The 21607-nt window shown below is 42.9% G+C and overlaps 1 long non-coding RNA gene across 2 annotated transcripts in view; it reads right to left on the bottom strand.

The window, feature by feature from the left end:
• The window catches only part of LOC119823064, a 105207-nt gene that overhangs the window by 43247 nt on the left and 40353 nt on the right, over window positions 1-21607 (bottom strand). Inside the window, exon 4 of one of the 2 annotated variants that reach the window (XR_005286892.1) lies at window positions 14881-16397. The exons of the other annotated variant lie outside the window; for it this stretch is intronic. This is a non-coding gene — a long non-coding RNA (uncharacterized LOC119823064). Of the gene's footprint in view, window positions 1-14880; window positions 16398-21607 lie in introns of those variants that run through there. 2 annotated transcript variants of the gene reach the window in all.

The raw sequence follows: 21607 nt of genomic DNA, 5'->3' as shown, positions 1-21607 counted from the left end.
AAGTATCAGAACAAGAGAGGTAGTACTGTATACATTAAATCCTCCTGGCGTAAAAGCAGCAGCTGACATGTTCCATAGGTTTCCCAGTGATTCCTCTATACACCTGCAAGGTAAGCATTGTTGTTTGGTACTCACAGATAAACACAATAAATACAATGCTGCTGGCCTATTTTCCGTAAATCCTGGGCAGGTTTAATGCAGAAAGAGGGTTCTGCTTCAGTTCTGACCACCCCAGAAGCCATGGCTGTCTACTCTTCCCCATGAACCCTACCATTTCAGATCTGCTATGTTACTTACTATCAAAGGGGATGCCCCCTAAATTGCATTTCCGGGGAGTGCTCAACGGAACACAATTTCTAAGACGGTCAGTAAAAAAAGTGATTCCATGGCTAGGAAATTGGGAGGCAGGAAAGGCTTAGGGGGTCCCAGTGCATATTTTGAAGAATCTATAAACTTCTGTGACCTTGAGACACTTGTTAGTCTATCGACACCAGTATGAAGAACACTAGCCTTAGCTTAGCCTCCCTGCGGTGCCACTATGTAGGATGATGCTAAATAACAAAATAAGCAAACTCTAAGCATTATGGGAAGACCAGAAAGCATTACCCTGACAGCCAGACAAGGGACTTACACATCCTACGGAAGAACTTTCAGGGTAAATTAACTCCTCTGTCCCATGTATTATATCCATATCCACTTTGAATGTTGATTTCTGATTCTGAGTTTTTTGTCTCAGTACTTACTACAGGACCTTCTTTTAGGCAACTACTCTACCACAAGCTACATTCTCAGCCCTTTATTTTAATTCTGAGACCAAGTCTCACTAAGTTGCTCAGGTTATTTTAGAATGTGAGCTCTCCTGCTTCAGCCTCTGGAATATCCGGCATTACAGCCACTCCCAGCTGTGTTCAGATCTTTGCGTCTTGGTCTGCCCTAGTCAGCAGGAAGTGTCTTCTGGTTGTGGTTGCTTTCTTTCTGCTTTCCTTTCCAAATCCTTAATGCTCTCTTTTCTCAATCAGCTTTTTAAATTCATCTAGAAGTTTGCCTAGACTGCAAATCTTCAAAAATAGACCTATGTGTGCCAGAGTTTGTTCTGACTCTCCCCATCTCTCTGTTGATTATGAGACAAAGTTCAACCCTCCAGCTGACACAGGAAAACCTTTCAGACTAGTTCCGTCGATGCCTAGAGCAAGTCAGTGGATGGTATCCTCCAAGGAGATGGGTGCAATGCCCTCCAAATGTTCCAGTCCCTTTGTGAATTCTTACATGGAGCTCCCTCTGCATGTTCTTTCTTCTCTTCTTTGCTTGGCAGATCCCTCTATCCTGTGTGTCAGTTTAATTACAATTCTTTATGAAACCTTTATCAGTTTTCTGAGGCAAAGCTTTGCTTTCTGTCTTACATTATTACAGTTTTATTTTCTCTAAAAGTTTATCCGATGGTTTTACATTTAATTGCTTCCTTGCTTCTCATCTTCATCAGATTGTAATCTCTCTGGGAGTAAGAAGGGACTTTCTTCAGTCTTGTCTTTACTAGGTAGTCATCAAACGTAGGAAAATAAAACCCTCAAACAAGCAAAAACAAACACAAACAAACATGAGAGCTTATCCAGGGCGCTACTGACCCAAAGGCATAGCTGTGACCATGCTTGTGGTTTCACCCTCCTGCTCTCTGATGCTGCAGGGAAGCTTTATTTCCAGCTCTCTGAGATCTTTGGGAGCCTCTCGATTTCCCAACTGTGTGCTGAGAAGCCCATCACATTCCTTTCTCCATGCAGAGCCTAATCTAAAACCGGCTTTATTGTCTCTTACACAGTTTGCTCATAGTGATGGCTCTTCCTTTTGCAGATTGAAACCTCTGGCAGGTGAACAATTCTCAAAATGTAGTTCCCAGACCAGCATTACCATCATCACTTAGAAAGGCTGACTGAGCTGCCCCCACAGTCCTCTGTGGGGCCACCAGGCTGACTGAGCTGCCCCCACAGCCCTCTGTGGGGCAGTCAGACGATCTAATCTTTTGTAACAGCCGTCTCCAGAGCAGTCAGACGACTCAGTTCAAACCCTCCGCCTGCAGCTGCTGCTGGTACCACCTTGTACTCTTTGCATCATCTCAGGCTTGAGTTCTCCCTCAGGCCACAAGTGTGGTAACTCCCCTGACCTTTTCTCTCACTGCACGTGTCTCTTGCTTTTTGCTGTCATCACCACACGAAGCACGTAGGAATCTGCTTGACATTCTGATAGATGCGTAGACTTGCAGCTGAAGAGTTAGCCAGGAGCCAGAAACCTTTGACTACTGGGGACAGAGGTCAATTATTTACATAGCACCTCACTCTGTCCGTTTTCCTCCTCAGAGGCCTGGGAGGACGGCAGGCCTTTGTCCACTCAGTGATCAGGTCACTTATACAGTTTGTACTGGCTTTCTCTGCATGCCTCTCTAACCTTTCCCACTCCCTCCATCCCTGTTCCTTAGAGTCACTTGACCTTTTCCTTGATGATGGGGGATGGGCAGGGAAGGGAATGGGTGGGATGCGGGTACAAGTGGGTGATTTGACAGAACTGTGTGCGCATCGGGATTTGCCATGTTGGTATGGCCCCGCTGTGTGCACAGTTCTCGTGCTGTGTGCAGAGTTCCTTGCTCAGGTTCGGGGAGTATCTTCGTCTTCCCAATAAGCCTCTGCTGAACGAGGATGGCAGTCAACCACATTTACCAGATAAGATGTTCAGAGTGATAACAAAAGCCAGGGCTTATAAGAAGCTTTTTAGAAAAAAAAAGTCTCAACGAAAGTTAAGTATTTGTGATCCTTCTCACAAATTTTTATGTCTCCTGTTTTTTTTTCTTCATCTGATACCATTTCAGTTGAGAATAAAAAGCCTGAAGTCTCCAGAAGTTGTCTTTTCCTTTGTGAAAAGACATCATCTTTAGAAACAAATCTATTCTCCCTCACTAGATCCTCAGGAGAGCAGAAGTCCAGATGGAAAGATCTTGGTTTGGAACTGGAAGGTGCTGAATTAACATCCCGGCTGTCTGTCACAGCTGACAGCGTTTTTTGAAAGTAATGTCTCTCTGCTTACCTATGGACCTGGGATAATCCTGCCTAATGTCAGGATGGTCACGAGCGATTAACAGGGAAAAGTCGAGCGGAAAGTAGATCCTCCATAAAACCCAGTCCGTTCTCCACCTGAACTTGAGCAACCGCCATGATCCTAGCTCAAGACTTGCACCCCACCTTGTCTCTCGCTTAACCTTTTTAATGGCTTCTTGACTTCTTTCCTTCATATCAACTTTCCAGTCTTTAATCCACACTGGACATTCTCAGAGACCTTTCTAGAAACAATGCTGAACTTCTGACCTGGGGTAGTTCTTCCCAGCCTGCACACTTTTCAAAAATGCAGCCCAAGCGTGTGTTTTTCACCGTTTTCCAGTTTGTCTAATTCAGACACTGCCAGTGAAAACTGTTTTCTCCTCTGGCTGCTCGTCAGTCCACCTCATCCCCACACCGCTGCTATAGTCTGGAACTGCTCTGGCTCAGCATCAAGGAATCTGAGATCAACCAGAGAAAAAGGTTTCTAACTGTGGGGAGGCCGGAACCACTCCATCTAGTTGCGGGAGTTGACACTGTGCTCAGAAGCATCTGCAGACTGCATGGGCTACGATGCAATTCAGCTGTGGTCCACATTCTTCTATGGGTTTCAGAAGATGTCTGCATTTGTTCAATTTGAAGAAAACTAAACGCAGTTTCTGCTTTCTTTACAGAGGAGAAAGTTTTTTAAAAAAATTACTACAATTTCTTTGCTTTCTCTCTGTACTTGTTCAGGTCACTGGTCCCAAGTGCCATTCATCTGAAGTACAAATGATTTGTCTATGACATTGGCAGCATCTGACTGCAGGTGCCATCTTACTGCATGCTGGCACTCCTCCATAGCCACTTCGGTTTGGTGATGACTCTAATGCCTGTCCTAGGGACATAACATGGCTGCTTAAGACTCAAGGCCAAATATTTATAATTCATGACCATTTATAATTTATAATTTTTCTTCTTCCAAAGGAAATTTTAGTATCTTGAAATAAAAATTTATTTATCCCTATATGGAGATTAAATTCAAGAGGAAAACTAGTTTAAACATCACATAGAAAAAAGAGACAGGCCTCAGGTCTCCAGGCTTCACAGAGAGGATCACGCTTCTCCATTTGGGTTTAGATGACCTTCTGAAACACAACCACACCTCTGAGACCTTGGCTGTCCCCCAGGATCAATGAGGCGAATCTCTCCATAGAGGAGCTCTTCTTCATTTGGGGTGTTAGTGAAAACAAGAGAGAGAAATATGGAGATAAAGCCAGGTGAGTCAGTGACGGTGATTAAGTATGCAGTTAAGCCCAAGTTCCTGATAGCCACCCAAAGAAAGGAGAAGGAAATAAATAAACTTAGATAGAATCCTTATCCCAATAATGGGGGAAACCCTCATCTTTCAAAAAGATTAAGTTTCCTTCTGGGGTTTATGTTAATCATAAGAATATATGCTCTGAAACCAAAAATGGACGGTATCTTCAATAAGAGTCTGCAAAGGGTGCTTTTTTGCAGACATTTATCATAGCGACTATTAGAACACAGTATTAAATTGCGGTTTAGTGCAGACATTTAGTAGGGGAGCTGCCACTTGCAGGTGTGTTTTCATGGTACAGTCACAGCTGGTCTTAGCAGAGTCAGGACAGCAGCATCCTATCAGGTTGTGAGAATGGACGGAAAAACTGATAACACTTAAGGCTCTCCTTGCACAAACTGTGACTGGGGCATCATAAATCACCAGTGTGCCTGCTCCCCAATAGCCCATCCTCTATTTGCTGTATTGTTCCTAGTAAGCAAATGCTCGACATGCTTGCCATTCAGCATCTGGACCTTCTTCAAGCATCAGTAGAAGGTAGGCCCTGGCTTTCCTGGGCTGTTCACTAACTGCCACTGTAGATAAGATGTGGAGCTGCCCCCAAGAGTCTTCTGTTTCTGAATAGAGAAAACTAAAGAATATCACCTCCTGATTTTGAATTGACTTCAGAGACACTCACACCTACAAGCCTCCTACAAACTCCAGATTGCCTCTCTGGGTGTCCCCAGTGGACAGGATCATATGAGAACTTGGAGATCAGCTTACCTCTTCTCCTGTGTTCATGGACACCCGTTACCCCTCACAGAACTTCCATATACATCAGGATGACAGCTCACTTTGTGTCCAAGATGCTTAGACACCCATCACTCCTCACATACATCAGTGGGAACCGAGGGCAGGATATAATGGTTTCTCCTAAAAGGAGCAAATAACATGCCCAGGCTTGTCTCTTTAGAGCAGTGGTTCTCAACCGTGGGATCACATATCAGATATCCTGCCCATCAGATATTTACATTATGATTCACAACAGTAGCAAAATTATAGTTATAAAGAAGCAATCTCCCTTCTTTAAGTACTTTGCAAATGCTGGGAACAAAAACAGCAGCGGGCCTGGGAACAGGCATAGCTGTCCACAGCACGAAGGCTCTTAAACAGAGGCTGGAGAATCGCTAGTACAGGAAAACCCACCCATGGATTGCTTTAGACTGTGTTGCCTATGGTTTGATAAAGGGGCAGTTTCTCAGCGTTGGTTTAGTAAAACAATGCTGGGCTCTTGACACACACATAACTGAGGCAGGGGCTTCTTCTGAGTGTGGTTTCTGTGTCTTAGAGCTGTGTACTCAGCGTGGCCTGAATGTTACAGGCCATTGACATGTTTCTGTCCAAAATGGGAGCACGCAGGAACATGAAAAGGGCGGGGCAGGGGAAAGCTTCTCTAAAACAGAGCTTAGGGCTGAGCTCTTGATTGTGTGGCCACGAGTCCTGGGTGGCTGAGACAGCTGCATTCATCACTGTCAGTTCCCTCTGTGAGGAGGTGTGGCCATAACTGAGTGCAGATGAGAGAAACGGGGGGGGGGGGGGCTGGAGAAAAGCATTAGCACGGAACAAACACTGTGTAGTCTCGACTTGTGAAGCCCCATGCAGGACTGCTGCTCTCTGTCCCCCCTTCTCTAAGTAAAAGGGATTCTAAGGATGCACGGAGAGAGCAGCAGCAAGGCTCAGAACCTTTGGTCTCTGAATGACTACACAGGGAGAAGAAAAACCTGCTGGCTTTCACAGGACTACAATATGGGCAAAAAAAGAGAGAGGCATTTCTGTTGTTTCTGGACACGGACAAATTTTCATTGTTCTGTGGCAAATCAGGCATTCAACTCCCCATGTTAGAAAACAGTCCTGATTATTCTCGGGTTTGCCATTTGCTGTCATGTTCCATTAGCTAGAAAGCACTTTGATCTGTGTGTGTGTCAGGGTCTGACGTTTCTTCATTCTAGGGACTCTGTACTCACTGGGTCTATATTCTCCAGCTAACTGCCGACATCTTCATGCTTGCTGTGTTCTCTTGTGGTATATAACGGGAGACATGAACTAGAGCACACAGAATGTAAGTGTTAATGCAGCCTATGCTTGTCACTATGTCTTGCTGCAGTCGGGAGTTACAGACAGACTTGCGGAATACTTTCTAAATGAGAGGTCTGCTATGGCTTGACGGTTCCTTTCAAAGCCTGTGTTAAAATTTAATTGCCCTATCTTGTTATCGGAAGGTGTGATTTTAGAGGTAACTAAGGTAACAAGGGCTCACTGTGGGAATGGCTTTGTTATAAAAGCTTTGTGTCTCTGCCTCACATTTGATATTGTGCAGGTATGACCTAGCATATTGCACAGGTATGACCCAGCACACTGTTCAGGTATGACCCAGCATGCTGCACAGGTATGACCCAGCATAGTGCACAGGTATGACCCAGCACACTGTTCAGGTATGACCCAACACACTGCACAGGTATGGCCCAACACACTGCACAGGTAAGACCCAGCACACTGAACAGGTATAACCCAGCATGCTGCACAATTATGACTCAGCACACTGCACAGATATAACACAGCATGCTGTACAGGTATGACCAATCACATTGAACAGGTATTACCCAGCACACTAAACAGGTATGACCCAGTACATTGAACAGGTATGACCCAATATGCTGCACAGGTATAACCCAGCATGAAGGTCCTTGCCTGGTGTTGTTAATACCCTGGAGACTCAATATCTCTATAACTGGGAGCAGAATAGCCTTCTATTGCTTAAAATTGTGTTGGGTATGTTTCTATTTCTGTTTCTCTCTGTCTCTCTCTCTGTCTCTCTGTCTCTCTCTCTCTCTGTGTGTGTGTCTCCATCTCTGTGTCTCTGCTTCTCTGTATGTCTCCCTTGCTGTTACTTCTGTCTTTGTCTCCCTGTCTCTGCCTCTGTCTTTCTGTCTCTCTTACAACTATCATGAATTCAGCAGCTTGCTCTATTCTGTGTAATGCGTGCTCTGCCACAACATAGGTCCAAAGCAATAGAGTTAGCCAATCACAGGTTGACACCTCTCAAGCCACAGGCCTCCCAACAAATATTTTCTCCTTTTCAAGTTGTCTCTCTTGCATGTTTCAGCACAGTGACACAAAGTTAACTAACAGAGAACCATACCAAGAAGAGGAGTCGCCACCATGACTGCGCCTGGTAGTAAGGCTCAAGAGGACTCGGGAATTCCTCTGTGGGCAGAATCTGTAAAAGTCTGGAGATGAGGAGAAGACTAGGCTGCCATATGCAGAGCTGAGTCAGTAGTTATTTTGTCATGCCATCAGCGAGCTGGCTGGCTCGAGGTGACTAGAAAACGGTCCAAATCCAGTTCTGTCTGGTTCTGAAGGCTGAGCTCTTTCCAGCTGGCCACGTGTCTGTTGTTCCTGCTACAAGATTAGACTGTTCCGGTAGATGGCTATCCACCGGAGTGTGTTCTAGCCGTCTTTCCATCATCAATGTCTACAGATGGCAGAACCACTGGTGAAAGAAATGGCATATATTTGTGGAATTAATGGGACTAATAAAATGACTTGGTGATCTGGATTTATTGAGTGAGTGCTGCATCATGGGAGTAGAGCAGGGGTATAAGTGAATTACATCTGATACCAAGTTACCTCTTGAAAACTGTCCCTTTCAAATGATGACTATCTGCTTGGCATCAAAGGGGGGAAAGTGAGGTTTATCTGCCTCTGCTGTAATGTAGCCAACCTGACAAGTGGGTTCTCAGCAGCTATGTCCCCCCCTCACTTGGCTTATCAGCTGAGGGGAACAAGCATGGTGCTCACCTTCCCCAGTCCTTCTGTGACTTTGCTTCCTGGTTGCCATGCCCTCTCCGAATGGTTCATTTCTCCTTTATTTTCACTTAACTTGGCTTTTATGTATCTGTCCATCACTGTCTCCTCTAACTACCAGCGAAGATGGCCTGGCTCTCCTTTTAGCTTTCAAAGGATGCTGCCTGCCCTGAATGTGTGATACTTGAGAGTGGGTTTCGGGAAGTCTTCAAGAACAGTTGTTTATATTCTTTCAGAGGTTGCCAGGTAATAAATAGTGATTTGAAAGTGAAGGGCAAAGTGGAATTTCATCACCCAGCTCTCCGCTGTTCCTGTGATGGCTTAGATCATAAAACATTGTGTTCTAACCTTCAGAGGGGGAACCACACTAGCCTGGGGTTACTGAGTGGGCAGAGACACTGTTTTTCCTACTCAGTACCCTGGGCACTGCTCCATCCCAGCCTGGTTGGAAATGCACTGTTTGAACCTTTGAAACTCTGAAGCCCATTGAAGCCTCTGAGCCAACAAAAGAGGCAAAGGGCCTTTGTGCTTCAGCAAGGGGCTGTCCCAGTTCTCTGCACTTCCCTAATGAGGGCCAGCCCAGGAGCCCTGGTGTCTCTGCTACACAGAGGGGGGTTGAGGGAATAAAAGCATCCTGCCTGTCTAGGTCACTTCCCTCTTCCCAGGGATGGTATTCCAGCCCTGGAGAGTTTTGATACTCTTTTATGGTTTACAGTTTTGTGCCAGCTTGTGTGTATGTGAGTGGCATCAGATAGGTTAGTGTGGACTCTCTGGGTGCCAGTTTGTGTGTGTGTGTGTGTGTGTGTGTGTGTGTGTGTGTGTCATCAAATAGTCTAGTCTGTACTCTCCGGTATGCTTGTCTCATTTACCAAGATCCCATCCAGTTCCGTTTGTTTAGAAGACTTAATTGACCTACTAGGAATTTCAGTCTGTCATCTGATTTCAATGTGTGAGTTACATCAAGTTATAGTGTTTCATTGTGTAATTTCTGATACTAATTTTAGTAACAATGTTTCTGGTAAGCTGAAGGAAAAGAATTCTCTTTTGGCACACTGTTAGAAAATGTGAGGTTTTTTTTACACATTTAGAAAAAGTTGTTATTTATCCATTTTGTTTGTTGATTGCAGCAAAATGAAGACTAATCCACTGGGTGTCAGCAGTTGTAATAGCATGCATAGAACCCATGCATGCCCATGCATTGAACCCGTGCACAACCATGCATAGAACCTGTGCATGCCCATGCATTGAACCCTGCATGCCCATGCATAGAACTCGTGCATGCCCATGCATAGAACCTGTACATGACCAGGCCAGACCAAATCCCAGAATGAAGAGGGGAATTGAGCATGGGGTCCCACCGTAGCTATGAAGCTATTGACAATTGTTAGATGCTGGGAGAAGGAGAGACAATTTCCTCTAAAAGTACAGCCCAAGGTAAAATGACCACACATCCAAGAATATTTGGGCAACACAATTTGATCTTAAATGATTTAAAAAGGACACAAAGTTGGGTGGGTATAGAAGAGGCGTGGATCTGGGAAGAGTTGGGAGAGGTGAAATGGATATTATCAAAATACGTTGTATACAACACTCAAAGAACTAATAGAGCAAATGAGACTTTTAAAAGCACAGGGCTTGAACTCCAAGGTCCATGGTTACCCAATGTGCTGTAAATGTGGATATGGTAGGTAAGGTAAGAAGAAATGATGACAGGGGGCCCAAGGGAAGCGCTGAGATTTGATCCCCATCCCCTGCTCTGTAAACAAGCTATCTGGGCTCCAGGGTGACTGCTAGGCGTGCTAGTGTGTAAGAAGATTCCATGTCTTCCTGCTCATCAGCGTCCACAAGGGCCCAGAGTCCACAGTGATAGAAGAAAGTAGAAGATGGCTCTCTGTCCCTTAGAAGCATCTGGCTCAAGCCAGACTCCATTTTTAGACCTAGTCCCACCTCACGTTTTCTATAATTTATTACATCAGAAAGCTCGAAGAGTTATTTTTATGCCAAGAAAATTGGACTCCAGTCGAAGTTATTTTCATCACTTCGTCTAATTACAAAGCTGGGCACAGAACTATGACTATTCAAGCAGACTTCAGATATAATAGAGAATGAACAGCAAGGACGGATGGTCTTGACTAGCTGCCAGCAACAGCAGATAGGGGAATGATTCTGGTGACTAGCGAGGAAAATAAAAAAGCAATAATTTCCGTGTGTGTGTGTTTGTGTGTCTGCTTCCCTTCCTCTCTCCTTCCTTCCCTCCCTCCCTCCCTCTTCCAGGGACTGAACCCAGGACAATTTCTTTCTAGAATTTTGATAACACTTAGATTAGTTTGATGCTGGATTCTGTTTAACTATGGCACTGAAGGTTCTCTAGTACCATGCAGTTTATTGTACATTCCAGCTGTTTATTATAGCATTTGTATTGTTAACGCAGCTCAGCTCAAAAGCTATCTGGTGAAGGGAAACTAAAACCAGAGAGAGGTGGGGAGAAAGGGAGGGAGAACAAGCAGACTTTTGAGGGCTGGGTCATGGGATTTAAATAAACATCCATAGCATTTATATTTAGGCTATAGTTTATATCTTTTGAATGATTCTCATCTTTCATTAGATTAATGCAAAATTAGATTAGCATTTAGGAAAGAATCACCAGCAGTGGGGAGATAAAATTTAGGCAAAAATCAATACTCCATGTTTAAAAGTGATGCAAATGAAATTTTGTCATAGTTAAAGAGGGTTCATTAAATCAGCCAATCCTTTTGAATTCTAAAGGAAAGCCAAGACCTCTCTTTGATCCAAGTTGAAAAAACACAAACAAACTCCTTTCAGCTACTCGATTAGAGGAAGCTACTTTCCATCCACACTGTTTCTAAGAAGCAGTTTGCTGGCAAGTCAGAGAAACCTGGGACTGAATCCTTATCACATGACTGACAGGTGTGTGACCAGAACAAACCACAACTTCTCTAAATATTTCTCATCTGTAAACAGGGCCAATGACAGCTATCTTACAGGGTTGGAGAAAGATGGAAACAATAAACCCAACAGGATGTTACAGTAAGTCTTTGTCTCAGACAATACTGCCATATTTTCATTGTTTCTGAAAGTGATTGCAAAGGTGCTGTTTTTAAATGAAATGTTTATTTACCACCAGTACATTTTTGCTTAGAGAACTATTTCATACACTTATCTACCTGAAATTATGCAATTTTTTTCAGGAAAAGAAGTTGATAGTGGAAATGTCATAGATACTCTGAGCTTGGAAACAAAACAATGTTTTCTGGACTTTACAGCAATGCTACACAATGCTGTGGTAGCTGTGGCTGCCTACCCAAGACCGAGGCAGCCAGCATTCCGGCATGGAGTTCATGGAGCAGCATAGTTCATGAGTTTTCACCCGAAACTGAGGAGCTCTGGACAGCTAATGGTTTCAAGGGGGGAGAGAACGAGTTTTCTCTAAGGGTGTGCCTTCTGGAGGAGTGGACCTGCTGTAGGGAATGAATGACCGGCACCCTGGAGTACATGGGCAGGGCAAAATTGGACTTAGTGGTTACCAACAAAATAAAAGATGACATGAAGAGGAAGGGAGTAGGGAGGGTGGGTTTGGGAGGAGTTGGGAAAGGAGTGAGTATCATTCAAATATATCATATTCAATTCTCAAGTAATTAATAAGATTATTTTCTAAAATAATAAATATAACCCATAAAAAAGCAGCAGTTTTGAATTTGAACCATAATTCTAGGATTTCAAACAAAACACATAAGCATTATCCAAGCTTAAGCTTTTGAGCGTGTGTGGGGGTTGTGAGAGGCATCACTGCATGAGCATGAACACTGTTGCTTTAAAAATTTTAATTTAACATCTATGCATTTAACACTGCCAATGCTTTATAGACACCACTTCATTTTATTCTACGGCCCTCAGTTGATGGAGCTAATACTTGGAGATTACTTTGGATTCATGAGCAACATTTTAATTATAAAGTAGAGATGGGTAGGACAGGGAGGCTCCTTTAGTTGCTCTGGGGGAATGATGGGGTTGTAGGAAGAGAATGTGGGTCTCTTGGAAACATTTTCTAACACTATTGTTGTTGCTCAAAATAGCACATTACAAAACCAGTCTATTCAACTAACCAATGATATAAGTAAACATGTTCTTGTCCCCTTAATAGCAATTTATCAAGAAACTAATAGAGATAATATCTGGATTCTACCTACATTTTTAATCCAGGCAGGTTGAGAAACTTCCCTTAGGAAATGTGGAGTAGCCCTGATTATCTGCCTTGGAACACTGAGCTTTGGTTGATGAGCAGTAAGTGGGCTCTGGAGGGGTCACTCTCATCTCAATGGTTTGTTTACTTGCATCTGAATCACCTAATGAAAGTAGCCAATTTTGTAGTTTTTGTCTAGTTGTTTCTTTTACTAAACCTCTCCTCTTTCTGTAATGAACATATACACATTTCCATACACAGTTTCAATGTAATGGAGTATGTTCAAGATATGACTAACTGTAGATTTTTGTTTGTTTGAGGAAAGTCTTGATACTATGATCTGGACTGATCTAAAAACTGACTAGGGAAACCAGGTTGACCTCAAACTTAAAGCAAACTTCCTGTCTTTGCCTCCTACGTGCTGGGATTCCAGGGTAGGGAGGACTCCCTGACTAGCTCCCACAACTTGCCTTTAAGCAGAGTGAATAATGACATGTTTACTTTCTAAAAACATTTCTCACTATCCTGAAGCTGGAATTCTGTATCTCACCATCCACGAGCCTTGCACTCAGTGTTTCTCAGTTTCAGTGCTAACACTGAACTAACTTTGTTGTTGGGGACTTTCCCCATGCAGTGTAGTGTGTTTCTTAGTGTCTCTGGGCTTTACCAAAAAACATGTTAGTGGTAACTTTCCCATCCCCAGTTACAGCCAACTAAACTGTCACCAGGTGTTAATTACCAAGTGCTCCCTAAAATGGAACGCTGCCTGCTGTGAGAACCACAATTCCAGAGGTAAAGATCACGTGCTCCATTTTCAGCCATAGACAAGGATTCCTCTTTACTGAATGGACAGCAATTTAAAAGAGTAAGGACTTTGGGAGCTCAGTCCAGTGCTCCGATGTGGGTCTCTGCCTCTGTTTCCATCTGTTGTGGGACGAAGGTTCTATGGTGATATTTAAGGTAATCATCAGTCTGACTACAGGGCAAGGCCAGTTCAGGCACCCTCTCCTCTATTGCTTAGGATCCTCTTCATCCTGTACATTAACCTGGGTGGAACCAGAGACTGACGAGCCATCTGGATTTGCTGGTGGCAGCACTACTGTGGGGGAATTAGATTTCCTGGGAAGAACCTTCGATTTGGCGCCAGGGATTCTGGCTTCTCTCTTGTCTCTGTCACTGACCTTTATATTTTCCTTTGATCAGAGGAAAAGAACATGATCTCTGCTAACTTGTTGGACTCTCTTTCAGAGATCACAGAAGAAGCAGCCTGAAAGGGTTTCAGAAGCAGCAGCCTCTGCAGAGCAGAGGCCCTGTCTTACCATCACTGACTGTGGTGCCAGGTGATGCAGAATTTAAGCCACTGTGTGTTTTCTCAGTAATTTTTTCAACTCTATAATTAACCCTATTCCTCATTTGTGAGGAACTGACAAAACCAAAGATACAGAGCAAGGAGCTCGTGTGTGTGTGATATTTGTCATGAGGCTTGTGTCTACCTTTGTTCTCATAACTCCACCCCCGCCTTGTTTTCTCAAGTTGGAAAGTTCAAACATTTCGGCATGATTCTTCAGTGTTTCCAAGAAGATAAGCACTTACTGGTTTCATTTGGGACTGAGAACTCTGTAACAGTTCAGTCAAGAGGAAGATGATGTGCAGCGAGTGATAAATTAGCTAGGTGTCAGTGGGGAGGAACAGCTTCAAGAGGGGACAGTTCAGAGAGCTAAGCAACCCCATTTTGGAAGTATAGTGACTGCAGAAGCTTATACTTTTAAAAATATCTGTGGCCCATTGTAATGGTTAATTTTCATCAACTTGACCCAAGCTAAATATGCGTGGGAAGAGGGAATCTCAGTTAAGAAAATGCCGCGGTCAGACCAGCCTATGGGGCATTTTAATTGCTGATTGATGTGAGAGAGGGACTAGCCCACTACAGGCAATACCATGGCTGGGCAGGTGGCCGTGGGTTATATAAGAAAGCAAGTTGAGCACAAGTCTGAGAACAAGTCAGTAATCACCATTCCACTATGGACTTTGTGTCTGTTCCTGCCTCCTGCTTCCGCCTTGAATGGACCATGGAAGTGTAAGATGGTTTTGGTTTCCTTTCCTCCCTCAAGTTGGTTTTGGTTAGTGTTTTTGTCACAGCCACACATGAAGCAAACTAGGATCCCTGCGCATCCTCTTTCCCTCTCTCCCTCCCTCCTCCTCTTCTCTATAAAATCTTGCTATGTAATTCATACTAGTCTCAAGCTCACCATTCTCCTGGTTCAGCATTCCACATGCTGAAATTAAAGGCATATTTTACCTTGTTTATCTGGTCACCCATGTCTCATACTTGGAAAGCTGGGACGTGGAGTAACTTATTTCTTTTTGAAATTTAGAAGAACTCAATAAGGTCTTTATGCTTATTGTTAGTTTTGTTTGATTCAAAAAATCAATAAAACCAATGCATGGTGTGGGAGAGTAGAGTAGAGCCTTTCAGAAACATCCCAGGGAATAAAAGACTTCTCTACGTACAGTTAAAGTTGTCTTTAATGCATCTCTCTAAATAGGTCAAAGATGTTTTCCAAAGCTATATAACAAAAATAGACTCATGACTTTCAAATTCCAGTTAGGCATACTTAATATGCAAAGGTTAATCAGTGAATAATCTTTGCAATCATGTTTGTTCAGAAAATACCCATAATAGTCAATTTCAGTTATTCCCCATCAAAACAAGGTCTCATGAAGTTCTCCCAGATGTAATTCCCAGTTAGTGCACACTGCCAGTTCTTCTGCAGCAGATTAAGAACACAGACTGTCCTCAAAAGATTAGTAATTCTCAGCCTTAATTCTAGCCGAAATCACGAATATAACTAATTCCTTCAGCATTTATACTTTCCTTTTCTACATTAAGAAATGCTGAAACAAGCCCCATTTTGTGGAAACTAGAATAAATAATTAAATGCTTTTCAAAAAGTAATTAAGAGTCAATAGGCAAAATTGCACATATTAGTGCATGGTGTTTTGTGCTATTCGTAAACAGCCATTTATTCCAATTTCAAATTCCTTTGAATATCCTTTAGAGATTAAGATTAAGATGATTTCTTTGGGGGAGATTTATTTACTATTGATCTTCTTAAATTCTGGAACCAAATTATCCCACCCGCCCCTTTCTATCTCTCCCCCCCCCATTCTGTACTTAACGTATGTGTGAGTAGGGTTCCTTAAATGAGATTCTAGAGTCTCCAAACACCCCATGTGCTGTAACTGCAGTTTAGTATAGAAGGCTGCTCTTGGAGAGTCATTAGATCACGGAAGATACTGAAGATATTTGCATTGAAGAAACATATTTACTTCTTAAGTCCGGGGTTTTCCCAATCCCAGGACTCCTCTCTAATGATGCTTTCTTTTGCAATCCTTTAACTTTGTCTTCCTGCATTTGCTTATGTCTGCTACCACAGAGCTTAGGTAAATGCTATTTTCCTATCAGACCCACAGTGGATCTCAACTATGTGTGTTAGACTCCCTTTCCCCCGTTTTAAACACATTCAAATATTGAGATATTTAGTTAAAGGGCCCCAGTGATGCATGCTCCACTGCTGTACTGGGCAGGGGCTGCTTTTGCTCATCCTTGCTCTGTATGTCAGAAACACTCAACAAGAAACACCAGCAAATAAAGGGAAGAACGAGTGACTACATAACAAACAGCATTTCATGGAAACTGTCATAGGAAAACATTCTTCCAAGAGATCATAGCAGGAGTCAATTTTTTCATTTCATGATGAACTTAACTCCTCAGTGCTTCCTGTTACATTCATTCTGGATTACACTACTCTGATGTTAGCACAAAGGCTAAGGCAAAACATGACCCTTGCAGCTGAGGGCTGCCATCAGAGCCAACCTTGGGTATTTTTTGCAGCCATCTTTAATCGAGCCTCTTCAGGGGCTTCTGATGATGATTCATGTGATGAACGTCCCAAATTCACATGTCCAGGACCTGTGGAGACCACAGCATCTCTCTGAATACATCCCGTGTTCACATCTCTCACACTGTTAGCAAGCACTGCGGAGCTGCCACTACCATTGTATGTTCACCAATACAAAAGCAGAACCTTTTCTTATCTTAGCTCCCTAATCCAAAAAATGAAGACAATATCCATTACCCCTGTCTCACAAAGTTGAGAGGACTGAAGAGGACAATATAAGTATAGCATGTAGCACCATGCTTTGCATGTAATAAACATAGCACCGTAGTAATCATTAGTATTTATATCTTTTGATAGTTGCAATATTTTTGTCTTGCTTGCTAGGCTTTATACTTACATGCCTGTAGTATAAAGTCACTGAGGGCAGAATATTGATGCTGCATATTGTATATGGCTGTTTTAAAAAAACCCTGCCTATGTTTACCAATGGCTCCAGAGCACAGAACACATTTGGTCTACGATTGCTTTTTAATCTTATAGGCCTCAATGGGTTAGCATGCGCATGTGTAGAGTTACTGGCTTTTAAAATTGGCTTGGACTCAAGATAGATATTTCTTGCTAGTATCTGAATCCACATGCCAAGAGAAATGTGTCCACCAAAGATACTTTTAACATAGATTTGGGCTTCATCTGTGCAAATATGTGCCCTTGAAGGCCTGGATTGTTGGAGTCAGCTCAGGAAGTTTGCCAGACACTTGGCATCTGACAAGAGATGATTCGGTTTCTGTACAGTCCAGGTTTCCTCTCAGATCCTCCATGTTTCTCTCTTCACTCAATTTTATAAAGCACTTGTCTTCAAAGAGAGCATGAACAAGGGCAAGTTACAGGAATGTTCAGACTCGACAGATCCCGTATTTTACTCGAGACTACTTAGACTCTCTGGATATGGAGTCAGACATCAGTATATTAAGACTTATCCTGTTGAACTGAATGTAATTTTCCAGCAGCTTGTTCCTCTCTGTGTGCGGGTGTGTATTTGAATATTCATAGATGCTAGTAGAGTGCATTGGAGCCTTTGGAGCTAGAGTTATAGGTGGGGTTATAGGTGCCAGAGTAGGTGAAGAGACCCAAACTCCAGTCTTCTACAAGAGCAAGGAGCTCTTTTAACTGCTGAGCTATCTCTTTAGCCCATTACAGCTTTTCTTAAGAGCTTTTACAGATGATTGTTAGAGAAGACTTCCACTCAGAAAATGACAAGTAGCTGAATGGCGTCGAGACTTGGTTGTTTTGAGTGGATCAGAACCCAGAAGCTGCTGACATCTGGGAAAGAGAAGCCACTGATGGCTGAAAAGTCCAGGGGTTGCCTGGCAGAAGAGTATCTGTAGACTGAAAGATAAGATGGCAAGAAATGTTGCCTTGGATTTCCCACATTGATCTGGGGACTTTTCAGGATTGTAAGTGGCTTTTGAGATGCTCACACGCTTGTGGGGCCTGCATTGTCAAGGCCCCACAGAAGCTCTGTGAGTACACTGTGCTTCTGTGAAGCTTCCGTTCTCAGAACTGCTCTCGAAGGTAATGCTATTATTTGTACTCTAAGACACTGGTACTCAGGAAGCCCAAGTGGCAGCTTGAAAGATGTTTCTGCCGGTACACACTGGACTCAGTGGCACACACAGGCAACCTCTGAGGAGTGACATTCAGGATACTTGTCAACATCTCTCAGAAAAGTTAGTATTCCTTTCTGTCTCCTCCCAGGTCATACAATTATACAAGCTCCTCCACAGCAAGCTGGGCACAACTCCAACAGCCTGACCAGCAGCCTTGCAGTCTCCTGTGAGTGTGACATTGAATTTTGTCTCTGTGTCTCTCTAGAACTTCATGTCTTGAGTATTCATTTCTTTTTGCTTTTTAAAGGGGTGTTGGAACTACTTGTCTTCTTCCAAAGACACAGAGTTTGCGATATCTAGACTTTCATTTCTGAGGCTCGCACCTTTAGCAACCTTCAGCAAAAAGAAACTCATTAATTCCACTTAATGGGAAAGTTAGAGGTGTCACATGCTTGTGGAAGCCAAAGTTTTATTTTAACAGAAGAATACTGCCCAGCATATGCGGGTTGGCTTGAGATGATTTTAAGGGGTGGGGTGTCTGACTGAACATTGGCCCCAATTACAGGCATTTTTAAATGCTCCAGTGCTGAGAATGTGAACAGAAAGGAGTAACTCAACCCAGCAGAGAAGGCCTTGTGAATGTTCCCCGCGAGTGTAGAGCTCATTTCTGTTTTTCATGGTCACGAATTGATTTTCCTTGCTAATTATACATAGTATTCAATTATAGAGAATTTCCAAAATCAGATGACAACTGGCTATCAGAGAAACTATGGAGCTCAAGGGAAAAATGGAAAGTTTTAAGTTTCTCCCAGCCTATTGGTTTCTCATCTGAAGAGTCTGTTACCATTTTCAATTGCTTTAGCAGGCTGTTTATATTTTGTCATTTGTGAGAATGGATTGGGTACTAGCATCACCATTAATGTAAAAACTGTGAATTTTCCCACTTTGGATGTTTCTAAATCATAACTGGAATAATTGGTTTCCTCCCTTCCCCGGTGCCCTTGTAATTAATCTTATCCTGCTATTAAAAATGAGCTAGCCACAAGGCAGTGGTGGTGTACATACATCCTTAATCCCAGCACTCAGGAGCCAGAGGCAAGCGGCCAGTCTGATGTATAGAGTGAATTCCAGGAAAGCCAGGAGCACACAGTGAAAGCCTGACTCAAAAAATAAAAACATTTAAAAATAAAAACAAAAATGAGCTAGCCATCATTCAAAAAATGGAGTAGACAAGACTTGGTCCAAATGAGCACATATTCAACTTGAGCCAGTTTAAGTTCAAGGTCCAAGAGGTACCTGGGGGAGAGTCTCCAGGGACAAGACAAAACGCAAAGTCATGACAGGTGATGTGTGGAGGTGGGTGTGGAAACCCTGGCTCTTAGAGGGTGTATACCAAGCTTAGGGGGAAATGTAGGATATAACTAAAGCATATTCTTCAAAACAGATAAGATAATTAAGGAGCAACAAAAAATATGTTCAGAAAAGGAAATAAAATTATGTGACTTGTGTGATTAGTGACTCATACTTACATAGGTAAAATTAAGCTTAACATTCTTTAGAAGAACGGCAATAGAAACAAGAAAAGAAGCAGAAGGGAAGGCATCCGAAAGAGGGGCCTTTGATGAAAGGGATTCTGTCTCTGGGAATGAGAACAAGAGCTCCGGCCTCAACAAAAGGGAGCCAGCACTCCAGCCTTCTAAAAATTCTGGACATGTATGATTCTGATTAAAAATAATTAATATTTAAAACCATGAGTTTTTACTCCTGGCTCTTTTAGCATATGCTAATACTTCGCATGCTCCATGGTGTCAGGGTGGTAGTGATGCCTCTCCCAGGATGCAGATTAAGAATGACTCAGCAGCCTTGGTGGAATGGAGCCAACTCAGGACTCAGTTCTGTCAGGAAGGGTCCTAGTCAGAAGTGTCTACAGCCTCCTTGGCCTTGACTATGCCCTGCAGAGTAAGAAGGGAGATTGTCCCCTAGGCTCCTGGGTCTGAGTTGTTCATGTGCATCTGAGCTGCCTGATACTCCTCAGTACTGTTGCTTGTTGTGCTTGTTGTGAAAAGATGTTCTTTTGTGTTGCCTGAGTATGTGCGGAGCTAGTGCTTAAATCCTACACTGTTAGAGCACCTTAGTGGATCTGTTCTTTGGGCAAATGTGGAGATAAGAGGCTGAAGACTCAGACTATATGTATATATGTATGTGTATATATACTTAACACACTCCCTCTTTCTCTCGTTACCCTTTATGCATAGTATAAATATATACATATATTTAATATATCTATTTAAGAGGTTATTGTTTACCCTAAACACTTGTCTAGAAACAGAGATGGTCTGTGTCTTCTAGTCCATTTTTAAAGAGATTTTTCTTACATTAGCAAACAGTTTGAAAGGTGGGCTCTGAGCCACATCTTTACTCTAGGTTTCAAATTCCTCCATCTGCAAGTCTTGTCCCATGACTAACTGTGCGTCAGTGCTCACTCATGTCCCAGGGTTGAGTTATGTGACATATTTGTTTGCAGTCTTAAATATGTGGAATTGCTGATATTCAGGTTAGGAATTATGGGAGTGACACATTCCAGTTCAGGCTCAGATTAAGAAGAAATGTGTGTTTGGGAAAATAAACTAATGTTAGTTCAGCATCTACTCTATGTTATTTTATTAGTTCATATTAAACCCTGTATTGCTATTCTTATTTTAGGTATGAAATCTAGAGAGACCATTTGGCTGTACACAGGACTCTCAGCTAATAAATAATAGAACTGGGTTTTGTGGGAGAGCTGTTAGCAACAAGAGAAGCATTTGCTCTGTCCACGTTTTACCAACAAAGATTCACAGACAGGAACATTACCCATAGAACTTGATGGTAGGTTCTTTGTTCCAACAAGACCTGTAGTTCCTGTTACTCAGAAGTAGAGATCCCACTGCTATAGCTGTGATGTCTCACCTGAGTGACCTTGACCTCCACTACTACAGATTCACGAGAGTTTCTGAAAACCCTGCATAAACAGTGTGTAAGACCTGCGTATGGTGGCACACATCTACCATCTCAGCCCTTGGGAAGCTGGGGCAGGAGGATTTCCTTCAGTTGAAGCTAACCTGAGCTACAGAATGAGACCCTTATTTAAGGAATATGACCAGTGATTAAATTTTAGAACTCAAACAAAGAAGCCAATCAATCAATCAATAAAGAAATATGCCCAGTCTATGTTAAAACCTGATCCTGTGTTAATATGGGGTTGAGGGCGTATTTATGCTTTGTTCACAGGAAGGAAATAAAACTCCATGAGATGACTGTCTACGGCAGAGGAGTGCCAGCTCTGGTGACATCACAGCTGTTGATGACCCCACAGAAAAGGCAGAAGGAGGATCCTAAACCTGTGTTCCTGACTTTCTTACAACATCCTGGTGCAGTCTGAGAAAGAAAGGAAGATCATGGTGACATAACTCCTAGCTTCTTGGTGGGCCTACAACACAACTTCCCAAAACAAATAAATAAGGGGGAATTATACCCTCGGTGGCCACATGCCACATAATGCCTTAAGTTGTGCCCCTTTACTCTAAACTTCTTGAATGTGGATGCCCATGAGTAGTCTGCTGCAGAGAGACTTTGGCATGATGGCACCAAGGTGACCTTGGCTAAAGCAAGATGGAAAGACCCCTGCACTGGAT

The sequence above is a fragment of the Arvicola amphibius genome, chromosome 9 (assembly GCF_903992535.2).
Source record: "Arvicola amphibius chromosome 9, mArvAmp1.2, whole genome shotgun sequence".
NCBI classification, from domain to species: Eukaryota; Metazoa; Chordata; class Mammalia; order Rodentia; family Cricetidae; genus Arvicola; species Arvicola amphibius.
Note: the sequence above shows the minus strand (reverse complement) of the source record. Positions and strands in the feature narration are given on the sequence as shown.